The sequence below is a fragment of the Myxine glutinosa genome, chromosome 7, assembly GCF_964187855.1.
Source record: "Myxine glutinosa chromosome 7, kmMyxGlut1.1, whole genome shotgun sequence".
NCBI lineage: Eukaryota > Metazoa > Chordata > Myxini > Myxiniformes > Myxinidae > Myxine > Myxine glutinosa.
Genome location: NC_136267.1, coordinates 164,995,515 through 165,011,482, shown reverse-complemented (window position 1 = coordinate 165,011,482; position 15,968 = coordinate 164,995,515). Strand labels below are relative to the sequence as shown.

Below are 15,968 nucleotides of genomic sequence, written 5' to 3'. Positions count from 1 at the left end.
ACAAAATATGGGATTTTAATGGGATTTTTTAATGGGATATTGGTTTAGGAATGTTTAGAGGTCATTGCAATGTGATAATGACTTGTGACCATTTGTTGTCAAAACGTTTGGGACCATTCAAAGGTTGGGTTGTGCTAACGTTTCCACAACGTCGCTACAACGTTTCACTTTCGTTGTTGCAACGTTTTGCTCCAACGTTTTGTGAACATTTAAATGTTGTGTTTTGCTGACGTTTCCACAACGTCGCTACAACGTTTCACTTTCGTTGTTGCAACGTTTTGCTCCAACGTTTTGGGAACATTCAAATGTTGTGTTTTGCTGACGTTTCCACAACGTCGCTACAACGTTTCACTTTCGTTGTTGCAACGTTTTGCTCCAACGTTTTGTGAACATTTAAATGTTGTGTTTTGCTGACGTTTCCACAACGTCGCTACAACGTTTCACTTTCGTTGTTGCAACGTTTTGCTCCAACGTTTTGGGAACATTCAAATGTTGTGTTTTGCTGACGTTTCCACAACGTCGCCACAACGTTTCACTTTCGTTGTTGCAACGTTTTGCTCCAACGTTTTGTGAACATTTAAATGTTGTGTTTTGCTGACGTTTCCACAACGTCGCTACAACGTTTCACTTTCGTTGTTGCAACGTTTTGCTCCAACGTTTTGTGAACATTTAAATGTTGTGTTTTGCTGACGTTTCCACAACGTCGCTACAACGTTTCACTTTCGTTGTTGCAACGTTTTGCTCCAACGTTTTGGGGACATTCGAATGTCAAGTGAATCGAATGAGAATTCAGGAATTATTTCATTATTAACGATTAATGAAGTACTTATTTAATTAATTACATTTCTTATTACATTACAGTAATTACATTACAGTAATTACCTGAGGTAATTACAGTAATTACAGTTCCGGTAATTGCAGTAATCATTACAGTAATTGCAGTAATCTTATTACAGTAATTACATTACATTAACTCAGGCACCTTTTGAGTAAGGAAGCTGATATTTGGACATGACACTGACCAAGTGATGTGGCTGTCAAGGAAAATATTGATTTATTGATTAATCATTTAATAAATTAACTCGTTGATTTATAAATGACTTATTTAATTAAAATTCCTGAGAGATACATCTTCGGATGAAATACTTGCAGATTGGTTATGCTATGAGCCAATTGATTAAGGAAAATATTTTGTGATGGCCATATTGGCAATTTCGTGGCCATATTCGTGGCAACTCAGTTAGTGCCACTGCACCTTTAAAATGCATCCCTGCGTTCATTTTTCGATCGATTGAGTTGAAATTTTGAACAATCGGATCTGGACTGTCGTTGTTAACGACTCTAGCACGCACTCGTCCAATCAGGATGGAGCGGTATGGTCCCCGGATCATCACTGCCCGCAGTTTTAATTAATTTTACTTTTTCTCTTGGGCATATAATTTTGAAGACATGCATGTCATGATAGAGGAAATGTTTGTTCTGTTAAACGGAATAAATGTTGTTTATTTGTGTGGGTGTGTATTTTTGTGAACTTGGATATATTTTTCACGACTAATTCCAGTTAACATCCTGCACAATTTGCTCGTTTGCTGGCCGAGTCGAAATTGCGTTGAGTTTCTATGGCATGCGCCATTAAAAGCGCAGTGTAATGGTTGAGCTCCCTTTATTTCGTTTTGGTCATGCGGATGAGCAAACAAAGTGACAAATGCTGCGACTGGAGCAGTAAAGGCGATGTTTTTTAAATGGAAACGATTTTTGTGGGTGTCTATTTTGAGTATTTTGGATATATTTTCACGACTAATTCCAGTTATCGTCCTGCAAAAGGTCTGCTCGTTCTTTTCCTTTGAGTCGTAAATTCCTGTTGAACTCTCATTAAAAAGCGGAATTAAGTACGCTGTGTGATGATGGAGATCCTTGATGACGAATCAGGAATAGTGAATGAGCAGACAAATATCACGGATGGTACACCAGATAGGGAAAATGTAGATGAAACCCCTTTTGCTCAGGTGCTGTGTAGCGCTGCACAAAGATCCATATGAGCGGGGCCTGGGTGCTGTGTAATTAGTACACAAAGAACCAATTACTAGGGTGCTGAATAAACACAAAGATCCATTTTTGGAGCTGGTTCTCCCGGTGCTGTGATTTATTCAAAGAACCAAATCTTGCAAGAATTAAGATATGATTTGTCGACATTAGAAATACTTTAATATATGTAACGATTTTGTAACGATCATCCTGCAAAAGGTCTGCTCGTTCTTTTTCCTTTGAGTCGTAAATTCCTGTTGAATTCTCATTAAAATGCGGAATTAAGTACGCTGTGTGATGATGGAGATCCTTGATGACGAATCAGGAATAGGGAATGAGCAAACAAATATCACGGATGCTGCGGCTAGAGCAGTGGAAGCGAGTTTTGAATTGTTCAATGATTATTCGATATTGTTATGACTTATTGTCAATAGGTATACTAAGTGGCCATGAGGTAGCCTGTTGCTATGTACAGTTTTATTCTATTGTTGATTATACCACATAGCTGTGGTGATAAAGGAAATGTTCGTTTAAATAGATGATTATGATAGGACCATGACTATAAAATCATGATGATTATTATGAATGATATCATAGGGTTCAAATGCAGAATGATTGCATGAACTTGGGAAAGAACTTTCAAGCCCTATGGGATAAATTGGGTATTACAAGCGATGGAGTTTCAAAATTTAGCATGATTGAAGGAATTTGACAGTCCCATTTCAGGAGTTTTACGAAATTTATATTGCCAAGAGATTTTGGGTACTATTAAAAGGAAAATGATGAGATATTTTTCCCAAAGAACTTTAATATCTGGCATCCATTTTGGCTGTCTCACGAATGAAGGATGAGTTGCCTTTAGTGGTTGCAAAGAAAAATTTGTGGAGACCAGGCAAAATGGGAAAATATGTCAGATATGACCCCAGGACAGGACGGCGATTCATCAATTGACATGAGGTACGAATCCGAGGTGACGACCGATGAAATTCGATCTCAGTCAATGGATGGACCTGTCCTGACATCATTGGGGAAAGGGCTTATGCAAGGAGTCATTCAAAATGATTAATTTGATTTATTGATGAATATTGATGAATTAATTGAAATTGAATAATTGATTGAATTGTTAATTGATTGAATATTATTTGATTGAATTTAATTGCATAAATTGAACTGAATAAATTGAATTGAATATATTGATTGTTTGATTGATGAAAATGCGGTCTCAAGAAAGAAGCTTTGATATCTTTGCGAGATATTATCAATGTGGAGACAACCTGGGAAAATTGAGCAAGGTGGTGAGTTTATATACAGATATATATGTGCGGTTACCATTGTGTGATTTCCCCGTCAAACAGAGCGGACACCTGAGGATTCACCCACTTCATACTGACCCTCCGGCTCATCTGCAAATACTGATCTGTGAGATTGGATTGTGCAAAAGCCACAGCTGAGGGAGATTCTCTGGAAATCACCGTGCGAACAGGTGGAGAGATCCTTCCTGGAGGTACGAGTGAAGCTTTAGAGGAACCTGGAACAAGCTACAACACATCCAACGCTACTTTGATAAAAGGCAGAATGGGAAATGGAGCCTGCAAGAACACACAAGGACAACCAGAGATTCCACAAAAAGGTACTTGTACACATCATATGTACGACCGTTATGGTGCCGAAGCTATAAGGCAGGTCGAGAATTGGTATTTGTGGACAAAGGGACATGATGAGGAGTTTCCAAGAGATGGTACATTTGAGCGAAGTCGATTGGAAAGATTGGAACAAAGATTGAAAGCCAGGAAGAGACAGAATCTAACGGTAGACTGGCTTGCATTCCATCTTTGGGATGGTGAATCCAGACAACGGGAACAGCAAGAACGGATAAGGGAACTAGAACTTAAAATAAAAAGGATACAGGATACAGTGGAGGAGACAAATGCACAACTGCCCTCGAAATTAGGAATGAAAGTCACAGTTGTCCCATCTGATTTCCAGTTGTCTCCCCAAAAAGGACGGTACAGAGAATTTTTTCGTGTTTCAGGAGATAACGAGAGATTGCAGTGGCAACTCAGGGATGTAGAGATGCAGCCCAGCAATACAAGTGCACAGGCGCACAGATCAGACAACGACAGAAACCGGTGTTTCGAGTGTGGAAAGATGGGACATTGGAGAAGAAGATGTCCGTATGTCAACAGGAAGACAAGGTCATGGGGCAAACCAAGATCAAGGGTACCAGTGCTTACCGGTACCTCAGACAATGATTAGGCCTTCATTGCTGCAAATCCCAAATGATGATTGGCCTCAACAGATTCGATTACTGGACAAACATGAACAACTGTCAATGATTCTTGTGTCTGAAAAGTTTTCAGAGCAAGAATGATTCATTTTTCTTTTTGCTTGTTAACAAATTAATAATTAATTGATCAAATGCCAAAATTGGATCTTCTATTTTGGGCACAGCAATTTTAAATTTACAAAGTTTGGAACAATTGCGTTGCAATTGTTGGCAAACCAAGTAACAAGAGTCACATGATGATCAGGTGGGAATTTCGGACTATTGTTCCGCACGATTGATAGGTCAATGGTCGACTGACATGCAAATGGGTGTGTAGTCAAAATTTGGATAGATTATTGTGAAGGCAGAAAGGGTAATTTCAATTTGACATCATAAGGGTTTTCTAAGAATGGACTTTTGGTTTATTTGTCTATAAGCATTTTGAATTTGATTGACAAATTTTATGAAATTGAAATAAAATTGACACCCATCTGATCTGTAAATAATGGTTCCAACGCAAACAAATATGCATAATGCATGTGTGTGTGTGTTTTTGTGTATCAATCTTACAAGATTGTTGACACCGACAGTGTGCCTGTCTGGAAATGGATAGTTATATGTGGATGGGATTGGGATATGTGGATGGGATTGAATATCCAGAGAATCCGTAAAATAAAATAGAAATATAATTTGATTATGAACATTATCTCTTTTGTCAAGGGAAATGGAATATAAAAAAAAATTTTTTTTGATGTGCTGGGTTATGAGCAGCCATTAATTAATAGTAAAATTGTGAGTAATTTTGGGATTCCATTTTTGATAGAATGTATATGAGAATAACATCTATTTATGGATATGAGCTTCATAAAAGGAAATGAGGAAGTACAAAATCATCCAAATTTGGGAGAGGTCTTACACTGACTTCCCAGAATACTCTGCTCATGGATTTTATATATATAAACTTGAATTTTATCAGCATATAAATTGTGCTGTATGTATGGATGTGTTTTAGGCATAGATGATATGGGAAAAGAGTAAAGAAAATTTTGCTGGTTTGAACTATTGTGGGTTTTTCAGTTCTGGAGTTCAAACAAAGTCACTGGTTAACAGATGAGAAAGGATAGTAAATAAATTATTCTCTGCTGGGCAAATTAAGTACGATATTACTAAGACTTATGAGAGCTATTGTTCCGCCTTACAGCAGTGGAAAATTATTGGAAAAAATTAGATCCAACATAATGAATCTATAAAAGAATGTGATAGGGATAATATCCTCAATTTGTACTAATTATTTGATTGTGGGTAAAGGAATTAAGTCATCGTAGTGGATTGTTAACAGCAGCCTGAAAATGTCCTGAGAGTGTGCATCCATGTAATCAGAAATCCCAGATTTGTTTTTACAAACAACATTTTGGTAGAGGTCTTGTGTGGAACACTTCCTTGGTAGATAAAAACGGTACTGCATGCTGGCAGCCACTTTTGCGGCCAGTTAGGCCAAACAAATTGAGAGGAAATTGTAGTTAAATACGTAAGTTACACATGGCTATTTGTAAAAAAGGAAATTTGTTGAGATGGGAAACATTTTTTCGAAGGTTTATTAAGGTGTTATAATATGACATGTGGCAAGGCAAACTATTGGATGGGAAAATTAGATCTGGCTATAGAATAAATTTATTGACCCCTTGAAGTTAATCCTTCGAATCATTGTTTCACTGGCATTTTTGTTCAAATTGGAAATAGTTTGGTAGAGCTTTGGTTAAAACCTTTGGTTGCGGTATCTTGGAACGAATTGATAAACCATAGGAGATTGATAAGAATAGAAACAAATATGGACCCAAAATAGAAAGTTGGATTCATGCCTCTCATTGCAAGCAAGCACATGGGGCTAAGGTGGACGATCCCACAGAAAATGAGGCTGCACCTAGCAGCCCAGCAGAACATTCAGTGGTAGAAAAATGATAGTCATGATTTACAGTCATTTGAATTACATTTTAACACCCCTTGCATTGATAAACATTACATTTTCAACATGTGATATTCCTACTTGGAATAGTGACATTTATTTGCCTACATGACATACAATTACCTGCTGATATAAATACAACATGAGTGAAAAAATGTATCACAACTACACTCATGATCAGGGGATTGAGTTCAACCCCGGGAGATAGGGGGATCAGGGTAAGACAAATAATCTGATTATGTTACATATTAAGGGATTTTCTTTATTTACCTTTTAGGAAGCTTGTTAGTTTGGTATATAATGTTAAATGTCATCGACATATAACTATGTCATAGATATGAATATATACAAGGAGTAGCAGACTTGTTTGTTGGTTTAGTAGTTATATTGGCAATTGTTTTAGTGGTGGCTTGCTTGAAAGCCTTAGTGACGGTGTGTTTGAATAAGGTAACCAACAACACGATGATAACACATGAAGTGACAAATGAGGAAAGAAATGTGGACCCAGAAAAGGAAGACTTTTATGGCGACATAAACAGTAGAATTAAGATAATGGCATAACGACAATGTTATGAGTTGTGTCAATTACAATATCAATGAACTCATATCACCACGAGTGACACACTGTTAGGAGAAAAAAAAAAAAAAAAGAGGGAAAAGAAAAAGTGGAGAGGAATTATGGTAATAATACATTATGCTTAATTTGTTGGTTTGGGAAAATTGTTGTTGGGAATTAGGTATTCCCGTGTGTGATTGTAATCATATACAATGCTATTCTTAGTTTAGTAATAAAATACATACCTGATTGAATATTATTTGTGTGACGCATATAAATGAATATAACTTTTTGTGTTAAGGAAAAACAACAAATTGTTGAATGTGAAACTGTCGGAAGATATACATGATTATGCTGATTTCATGGTAAGATGTACCCTATCTGATTCAGTGTGTGCGGAAAGCAGATTCAGATATGACTGAGCATAAGGATAAGACGAGATCACATTTTGGAGGGATTGCTAACGGAATTGGGAAGAAGAAAGAAAGAAAATTTGTGGCTAAAAAATGAAGTTAATCGTGGCATACACCCTCTTTCTCAAAGAATGATGAAGACATTCTCCCGTGTAACTTGGAGATGAATGCTTACCTTCACCAAGGAAATTTATGTGACCATTTGCCTGGATCACACTGCAACATATGAAAGAAAGGCGATCACTTACTCTTGTTCGAAGACTTCAAACATTCACCACATCAGAAGTTGCAGGACAACGACATTTTACCTGCAACCTCTGTGAAATGCGGGGACATATGTTATTACTTCACCAACGTCCGGGGAACCAGCATGGAGCTGCAAAAAACGGCTGTGCCCTTGTCACAACAGCTGTGCACGATTCTGCTGGATTGCTCCTGGTAAGGACCATGAATGACCTGAACACCATGGTCCCAACATCATTGTGGATGCATCCGGCATCCCTGTTCCACATCTTGCTGGCCAATCAATGTCACACCAATACTTGCTGCCCACTCACAATAAGGGAGGAGGCAAGTCGACTACAACTGGGTGAAGGCCTTGTTCAGGAATTACTATGGTTTACAGCAAAAAGTGGCAAGAATGCTACAAGGAGAGCAGGGTCAGTCTATGACTCCGCAATGTTACCACAACAGCGAAATCCTACACGAAGTAGTGCAGGAGCTATGAAGACATTAGGAGAAAATGTTTCATACCTGGATTCAAACACAAGTGATCAGCCCTTCCTTTCAAACAAAGTCAACATTTGTGTGGAGGCAAACGTTTTTGCCAGATGGTGCAGATGCTTTACAAAACTTGAAAATGAAGTGAAATTGTTGTATCTTGGTGATGGTGAAGTGTTGTTTTGAAAATATATTTGTGATGCAAATGCAATAGATTGAACAATATGGAAGGAGTCAATGACCAACGAAATGTTTTGTGATTCTTGCAGGATGACGGTGTATGCCTAAGGGAATTTGATTACCAAAGTGATTGATTATTTACTTATACTTGTAATGATGTTTACTAGTAGTGATTGATTGTTTACTTATATTGATGTTTAGATTAATGGTTAATATAAACAAAAACAAAAAGATGAGGGAATTGTGGAAGTGTAACTCAGTGTAACATATTGATTGGCCCTGGTAACTTATTAATTAACCTGGTAACAAAGCAGATACATTTTATGTGTATGAACAATGTAATCTCTTGAAACACCTGGTCAAGGCCCCAGGCTAGAGCACCCCCCCCCTGCTGTGATTTCCATTTACACAGCAGGAGGGGAGCGAGCTGATGCCAGGACTCGGTGCGATGCATGACCTCGGGACATTAGCGGAGAGGAGATTAAGTCCAGTTTGGCGATATAACGAGAGCAAACGTTGAGTAAAGTACACTGGTCCTCAGAAGCCCTGCCCGACGGAACGATGGAATGAACGAGTACTTGCTACGTGAAGCGCTGACCGAACGGGGAGTGTCGGATGGAGAGAAGGACCAGCGAAAAGAGTTAAACCTGATCCATTATATTATGCGGTATCATTTTGGTAATTGGATGAAGTGAATACAGTTTAATAAACGAGACCTTTTGTAACCTGTGTCCGGTCTTTGGAGTCCTGTGAGTCCCCCAGTAAATTCCCTGACAGAATGTATGGGTCTCCCTTCCCCCAGCCGGCAACGCCGGTACTGGAGGGCGCGTCACAGGATCGGTGAGTCTCTAAAATCCGCTTCGAGCTGTTGCGAAGATTCAGGACGATGTCGCAATTGTTGTGCTGCTCTCCGACCATGAGAACTGCAACTTCATTGTTGACTGGCCCTCCCTTTCCCTCCCCCTTCCCCCTCCCCCCCTCCCCTCCCCCTCCACCATACTCCCTCCCCTTCTCCCCTCCCCCTCCCCCTCCCTTTTCCCCCTCCCCCCACCCCCTCCCCTCCCCCTCCCCCCTCCCCCTCCCACTCCCCCTCCCACTCCTCTCCTCTCCCATCCCTCCCCCTCCCCCCTCCCCCCCTCTCCTCCCCTCCCCCCCTCCACCTCCCCCTCCCCCCTCCCCCCTCACGTTTATACACGGATTGCCGGGTACTTCCCCCCCTCTCCTCCCCTCCTCTTCCCCCTCCCCTCCTCTTCCCCCTCCCCTCCCCTCCCCCGCCCGGCAATGCCGGGTACTTCTGCTAGTATTATATATTAATATATTATTATTATATTATGATATTAATAATATGTATATTATTATATTAATATTATTATAATAGTATTCATTTATTATAATATTAGAATATTAATAATATAATAATAATTAGTAAGAATTAATAATAAATAATAATGAACAATAATTTAATTACATTGAATAATTTACATTAATTTACTGTGATTTACATTCATTTCCCATACATTGAATGAATGAATGAATGATCGTTTTAAGGCCATTGTCCCCGCTAGAGCGTGGGTTAGCCTTGCGGGCCCCATGACAATCATGGTTCCCTGTTTGAGGCAATGTTTTTATGGCCGGATGCCCTTCCTGACGCCAGCCCTTGGTCGCTTCTTACGATGTGCAGCGATACAGTGTACCTATTCTAAGCCGGGGTACACACCGTGATCATTCATCCCAGCAAGCTGGTACTCAATTTGCCGACCTCGGAGGAATGACAGGCTGAGTCAACCCCCCCTGGCGTTAATTCAGCGATCGACCGGGATTCGAACCCAGGACCCTAGGATCCCAAACGGCACCCTAACCGCTAAGCCAACACCAGGGCTCATTTCCCGTACATTGTTAATTATAATTACATATACATGTACATTGTGGTTATAATTGTGTTATAACCACAACTGTGGTTAATTATCTATCTATAATTCCAGTAATCTCTGTGTGTCTGTGTGTCTGTGTGTGTGTCTGTGTGTTTGTCTGTGACCGCTGTTTCTCGACAACCACGGGTCCGATATACTTGAAACTTGCCAGGTATATTGCTGGGGACCCCGAGGATGTGCCTTTTCAAGGTTTCATATTAATCGGACAAGTAGTTACCGAGCTATGGCGATTTCTTTACCAAACTCCGCAAGCCGTTCGCTTTGGACCAAACCATTGCATGTAAATAGAGGGGGGGGATTGTCACCGTACTCGCAAGCCGTTCGCTTTGGACCAAACCATTTCATGTAAATAGAGGGGGGGGATTGTCGCCGTACTCGCAAGCCGTTCGCTTTGGACCAAACCATTTCATGTAAATAGAGGGGGGGGATTGTCACCGTACTCGCAGGCCGTTCGCTTTGGACCAAACCATTTCATGTAAATAGAGGGGGGGGGATATAATTTTAGATATATATATAGTACGGGCATGCCCTAGTAGTTATAATTATGTTATATAGCTCAAATAATTCCAAATTCACTTACCACAAAAGGCTTAAGCCCAAAAAGAAGAGAATAGCAAGATGGGTGATATTTTTTTTCAAAACGTATTGGAATCAAACAAAATTTGCACATGCACAACGTCAGGGTGTCCTCATCAATCTCTGAAAGTTTCAGCTTCCTAGGTCAAATCCTTTCAGAGGAGATGATACATACCTACACTTGATCCATTATATATACTAGCGTGACTCGGCGCGCTCCGCGTGCCTCACCACACGTCGTTTCAGAGGCGTAGGCATCTTTGACCATTTCGGTGTCTTTTGGGTCTTCAGGGTATTTTCGATCCTCTGGGCCTTTAAGGGTATTTTGGGTCTTTTGGGTGTTTTGGGTCTTCAAGGTCTTTTGGGTCTTTGGTGTCTTCAGAGGCTTTTGGGTATTAAGGGTCTTCGGTGTCTTTTGGGTCTTCGGGGTATTTTTGGTCTTTGGGGTCTTTTTGGTATTCAGGGTCTTTGGGGTGTTTTGGGTCTTCAGGGTGTTTTGGGTCTTCGGGGTGTTTTGGGTCTTCGGGGTGTTTTGTGTCTTCAGGGGTATTCGGGGTGTTTTGGGTCTTCAGGGGTATTCGGGGTGTGTTGGGTCTTCAGGGGTCTTCGGGGTGTTTTGGGTCTTTGGGGTCTTCAAGGTGTTTTGGGTCTTCGGGGTATTTGGGGTGTTTTGGGTCTTTGGGGTCTTCCGGGTTTTTGGGTATTTGAGCGTCTACACTCAGCGTCTACACTACAGGTATTTGAGGTCCTGAGCGTCTTTTGGGTTTTTGGGTATTCGGGGTCTTTTTGAGCCTCAGGGCCTTGATGGTTATTTTGGGTCTTTTGGGTGTTTTGGGTCTTTGGGGTCTTCGTGGTCTGAAGGGTCTTCAGGGAATTAAATGGTCGTGAAAGGTCTGAAGGGTCTCAGCAGTCTTAACGCTATTAAGAGGGTTAAATAAGAGGGTGGTAATTTTATTGGAAGAAGAAGAAGACGTTTCCGTCGCATATAAACATACATAACCATATACGTTTGCTCTATTATAATAAGATGTATATATATATATATATATATATATATATATATATATATATATATATATATATAGATAGATAGATAGATAGATAGATAGATAGATAGATAGATAGATAGATAGATAGATAGATAGATAGATAGATCTATATATATATATATATATATATATATATATATATATATATATATATATATATATATATACATATATATATATATATATATATATACATATATATATATACATATATATATATATATATATATATACATATATATATATATATATATATATATATATATATATATATATATATATATATATATATATATATATATATATATATATATATACATACATACATACATATATATATATATATATATACATATATACATATATATATACATATATACATATATATATATATATATACATATATACATATATATATATATATATACATATATACATATATATATATATATATATATATACATATATACATATATATATATATATATATACATATATACATATATATATATATATATATACATATATACATATATATATATATATATATATATATATATATATATATATATATATATATATATAATATATACGTATGTGGCGGACACGATGGCTCGCTGGCGCAGTGACATCATTCCGCGCACCAAGAGGGTGTCGGCCACGCCCGAGGGGTAGGTGTGGCCTCGGGATATACACGGGGCTCGCAGCCTCGAGCAAGTTAGTGCTACAGTTTGAGCTTTACAATAAAGACTCTTTTGACCCTATGCGTTGTGGCTTACCTTCTTTGGCAAACAGGTTGTGTGCGTCGCACCACGCTACACTGGTGACCCCTTTTGGTTCAGCCGTCGCTGACCACAGAACGCGCCATGGCCAGCAACGCGGTCGCGGTAAAGCTCCCTGAGTTTTGGGAAGCACAGGCCGAGGTATGGTTCGTGCAGGCCGAAGAACAGTTCCAGCTACAAGGAATAACGGCGGACGAGACGCGTTACTATCACGTGATCGCCGCCCTCGGGCCTGGCACGGCTGCCCGAGTCGTGTCCATCCTGCGGCACCCACCGGCGGAGCACAAGTACAGGGCGCTCAAACGTCTCATCGCCACATTCGGCCTCACGGAGTTCGAACGGGCGGACTGCCTCCTGGACTTTCCCGAACTCGGCGACACACGACCATCGGTACGGATGGACTACATGCTGTCGTTGCTGGGTGACAAAGCCCCGGATTTTTTATTCCGGGCGCTTTTTCTACGCCAGCTGCCGGCACAGGTACGCCTCGCATTGGCCGGTTCCAAAATAGGGGAACCCCGCGCTCTGGCCGTCGAGGCCGACAAGTTTTTCGTGGCTTGTGACATGCGGGCGAGCTTCGGTGTGGCCGTCGCGGAGCCTGAGGCTGATGCGCATGCACACCTCGTGGATCCCGAGGCTGATGCGCATGCACACCTCGTGGCCGCCGCCACGCCCCACCCACCACCACTGCAGCGGCGAACGCCGAGGCCTCCGCCGCTCCCGCCGCAAGCCTGGTGCCGTTTCCACACCAGGTTCGGCCACAAGGCTAAGAAGTGTTGCCCGCCGTGCTCGTTTGGCAAGTCGGGAAACGACCGAGCCGACGCTCGGTAGTGGCCCTGAGCGTCGGCAATTCCGGCAGCCTCTTATTCATTACGGACCACCTTGTCTGGGCGCCGCTTCCTCTGCGACACAGGAGCGCAGGTAAGCGTCATCCCAGCCCACGCGTCCGACAAGCGAACTGCGGGCCGGGCCCCACGTTGCTTGCAGCCAACGCTACACCCATACGCACATTCGGGAAGCGCTGCCTCTCCCTGCGGTTCGGAAGGCAGCGCTTTCAATGGTCGTTCGTAACCGCCAGCGTGCCCATGGCATTGCTCGGTGCGGACTTCCTATGTGCAAATGGGTTGTTGGTGGACGTGAAGCACAGAAGGCTCGTCCAGGCCGAAACCTTTAGCTCGCTCGCTTGTTCGCTGAACAGCTCGTTGCCAAATGGTTCCGTCCCGGCGAGTTTGGTTTGTACGCTTCCGGCAGCGGATGACTTTACCCGCCTCCTCGCCAGTTTCCCGGCCCTCACGCGGCCCACCTTCTCGGCGGTGGCCGTCAAGCACGGAGTGGAGCATCATATCCCCACCGTCGGGCCACCGGTCTACGCTCGGGCACGCCGCCTCGAGCCGACGAAGCTCGTGGTGGCGAAAGCGGAGTTCGCTATGCTGGAGCGGCTGGGCATCGTGCGGCGCTCCAAGAGCGCTTGGCAATCGCCGCTGCACATCGTGCCGAAGCCCGGCGGGGGATGGCGGCCGTGCGGGGACTACCGCCGCCTCAACAATGCTACCACCCCCGACCGCTACCCGGTCCCTCACATCCAGGACTTTTCCACCCGGTTCGCAAAAATGTCCCTCTTTTCCAAGGTGGACCTCATCCGCGGCTACCACCAGGTCCCCGTCAAGCCAGAGGACATACGGAAGACGGCAGTCATTACACCATTCGGCCTCTTCGAGTTTCTGCGGATGCCCTTCGGGTTGAAGAATGCGGCTCAGGCGTTCCAGCGGCTGATGGACAGCGTCTTGCGCGACTTGGATTTCGTTTACGTCTACCTGGACGACATGCTCGTCGCAAGCGCGTCCCGTGAGGAGCACCTCCGCCATCTCCGCATGCTCTTCGAACGCCTGGGCCAGCATGGCCTGATCATCAACCCCGCCAAGTGCCGGTTCGGCATCGCAGAAATCGACTTTTTGGGGCACCGTGTCACCAGGCACGGGGCCATCCCCTTGCCGGCCAAGGTGGAGGCGGTCAGGGGGTTTCCGCGCCCCCGCACGATCAAGGGGCTCCAGGAGTTCCTGGGCATGGTGAACGTTTATCACCGGTTCCTGCCCCGCATCGCCCAGCTCCTGCGCCCCCTGCACGAGGCCCTCCGGGGGAAGCCGGGCAAAGGGGACGTTGCTTGGACCGAGCCGATGGACGCGGCGTTCGCGGGCACAAAGCTCGCCTTGGTTAACGCCACCATGCTCGCGCACCCGGTGCCCGATGCACGGATCGCCCTCACCACCGACGCGTCGGACTATGCGGTGGGCGCGGTGCACGAGCAATGGGTGAAGGGAGCTTGGCAGCCGCTGGCGTTTTTCAGCCGGCAGCTCCGCCCTCACGAACGGCAGTACAGTACCTTTGACCGCGAGCTCCTCGGGCTTCACCTGGCGGTCCGGCATTTCCGCCATCTGCTCGAGGGCCGTTCGTTCACGGCCTTCGTCGACCACAAGCCCCTGGTCTTCACGATGGCCAAGGTTGCCGAGCCGTGGTCGGCCCGGCAGCAGCGTCACCTCTCGGCCGTGTCCGAGTACACGACGGACATCTGGCACGTCGCGGGGAAGGACAACCCGGTGGCGGATTGCCTTTCCCGGTCCGTCACCCACGCGGTCCACCTCGGGATCGACTATGCCCGGATGGCGGCGGACCAGACCGCCGACCCCGACGTCCAGGCCTTGCGGACAGCCATCACGGGCCTCCGCGTCACCGAGGTGCCGTTCGACGGCATGGGCACGGCCCTCTTGTGCGACGTCTCCCTCGGCCGGCCTCGCCCCATCGTGCCCGCGGGCTGGCAGCGCCGGGTTTTTGACGCCATCCACGGCCTGTCCCACCCGGGCACGAAGGCCTCCGAGAGGCTGGTCGCCGACAAGTTCATCTGGCATGGCCTCCGGAAGACCGTCCGCGATTGGAGCAGGATGTGCCTCGCGTGCCAGCGCGCGAAGGTGCACCGCCACACCCAGGCCCCGTTGGCCCCATTTACTGTGCCCGAACGTCGGTTCGACCATGTTCACGTGGACTTGGTGGGACCTCTGCCCCCCTCGCGGGGTTTCACCCACGTCCTCACCATGGTGGACCGCACCACCCGGTGGCCGGAGGCCGTGCCTTTGGCGGCGACGACGGCGGCAGACATCGCGCAGGCGTTCATCGCCACCTGGGTTGCCCGGTTCGGCACCCGCTCGGACATCTCATCCGACCGCGGCCCCCAGTTCACCTCGGAGCTCTGGGGGCGGTCACGCGGGGGCTCGGCGTCCAGCTGCACCGCACCACGGCCTACCACCCCCAGGCCAACGGCCTGTGCGAGCGCTTCCATCGCTCCTTAAAGGCCGCGCTCCGGGCCACCCTCCGCGACGGCGGCTGGGTCGACAGGCTCCCCTGGGTCCTGCTGGGCCTCAGGACGGCGCCCAAGGACGACCTGCGCGCATCCGCGGTGGAGTTGGTCTTCGGACAACCGCTGCGGGTGCCGGGCAAGTTCCTCCCCGACTCCAC

The 15,968-nt window shown here is 44.7% G+C and overlaps 1 protein-coding gene across 6 annotated transcripts in view; it reads right to left on the bottom strand.

Annotated features, from left to right (window-relative positions):
• The window catches only part of LOC137431810 (uncharacterized), a 368,459-nt gene that overhangs the window by 243,493 nt on the left and 108,998 nt on the right, over nt 1–15,968 (bottom strand). The window lies entirely within an intron of this gene.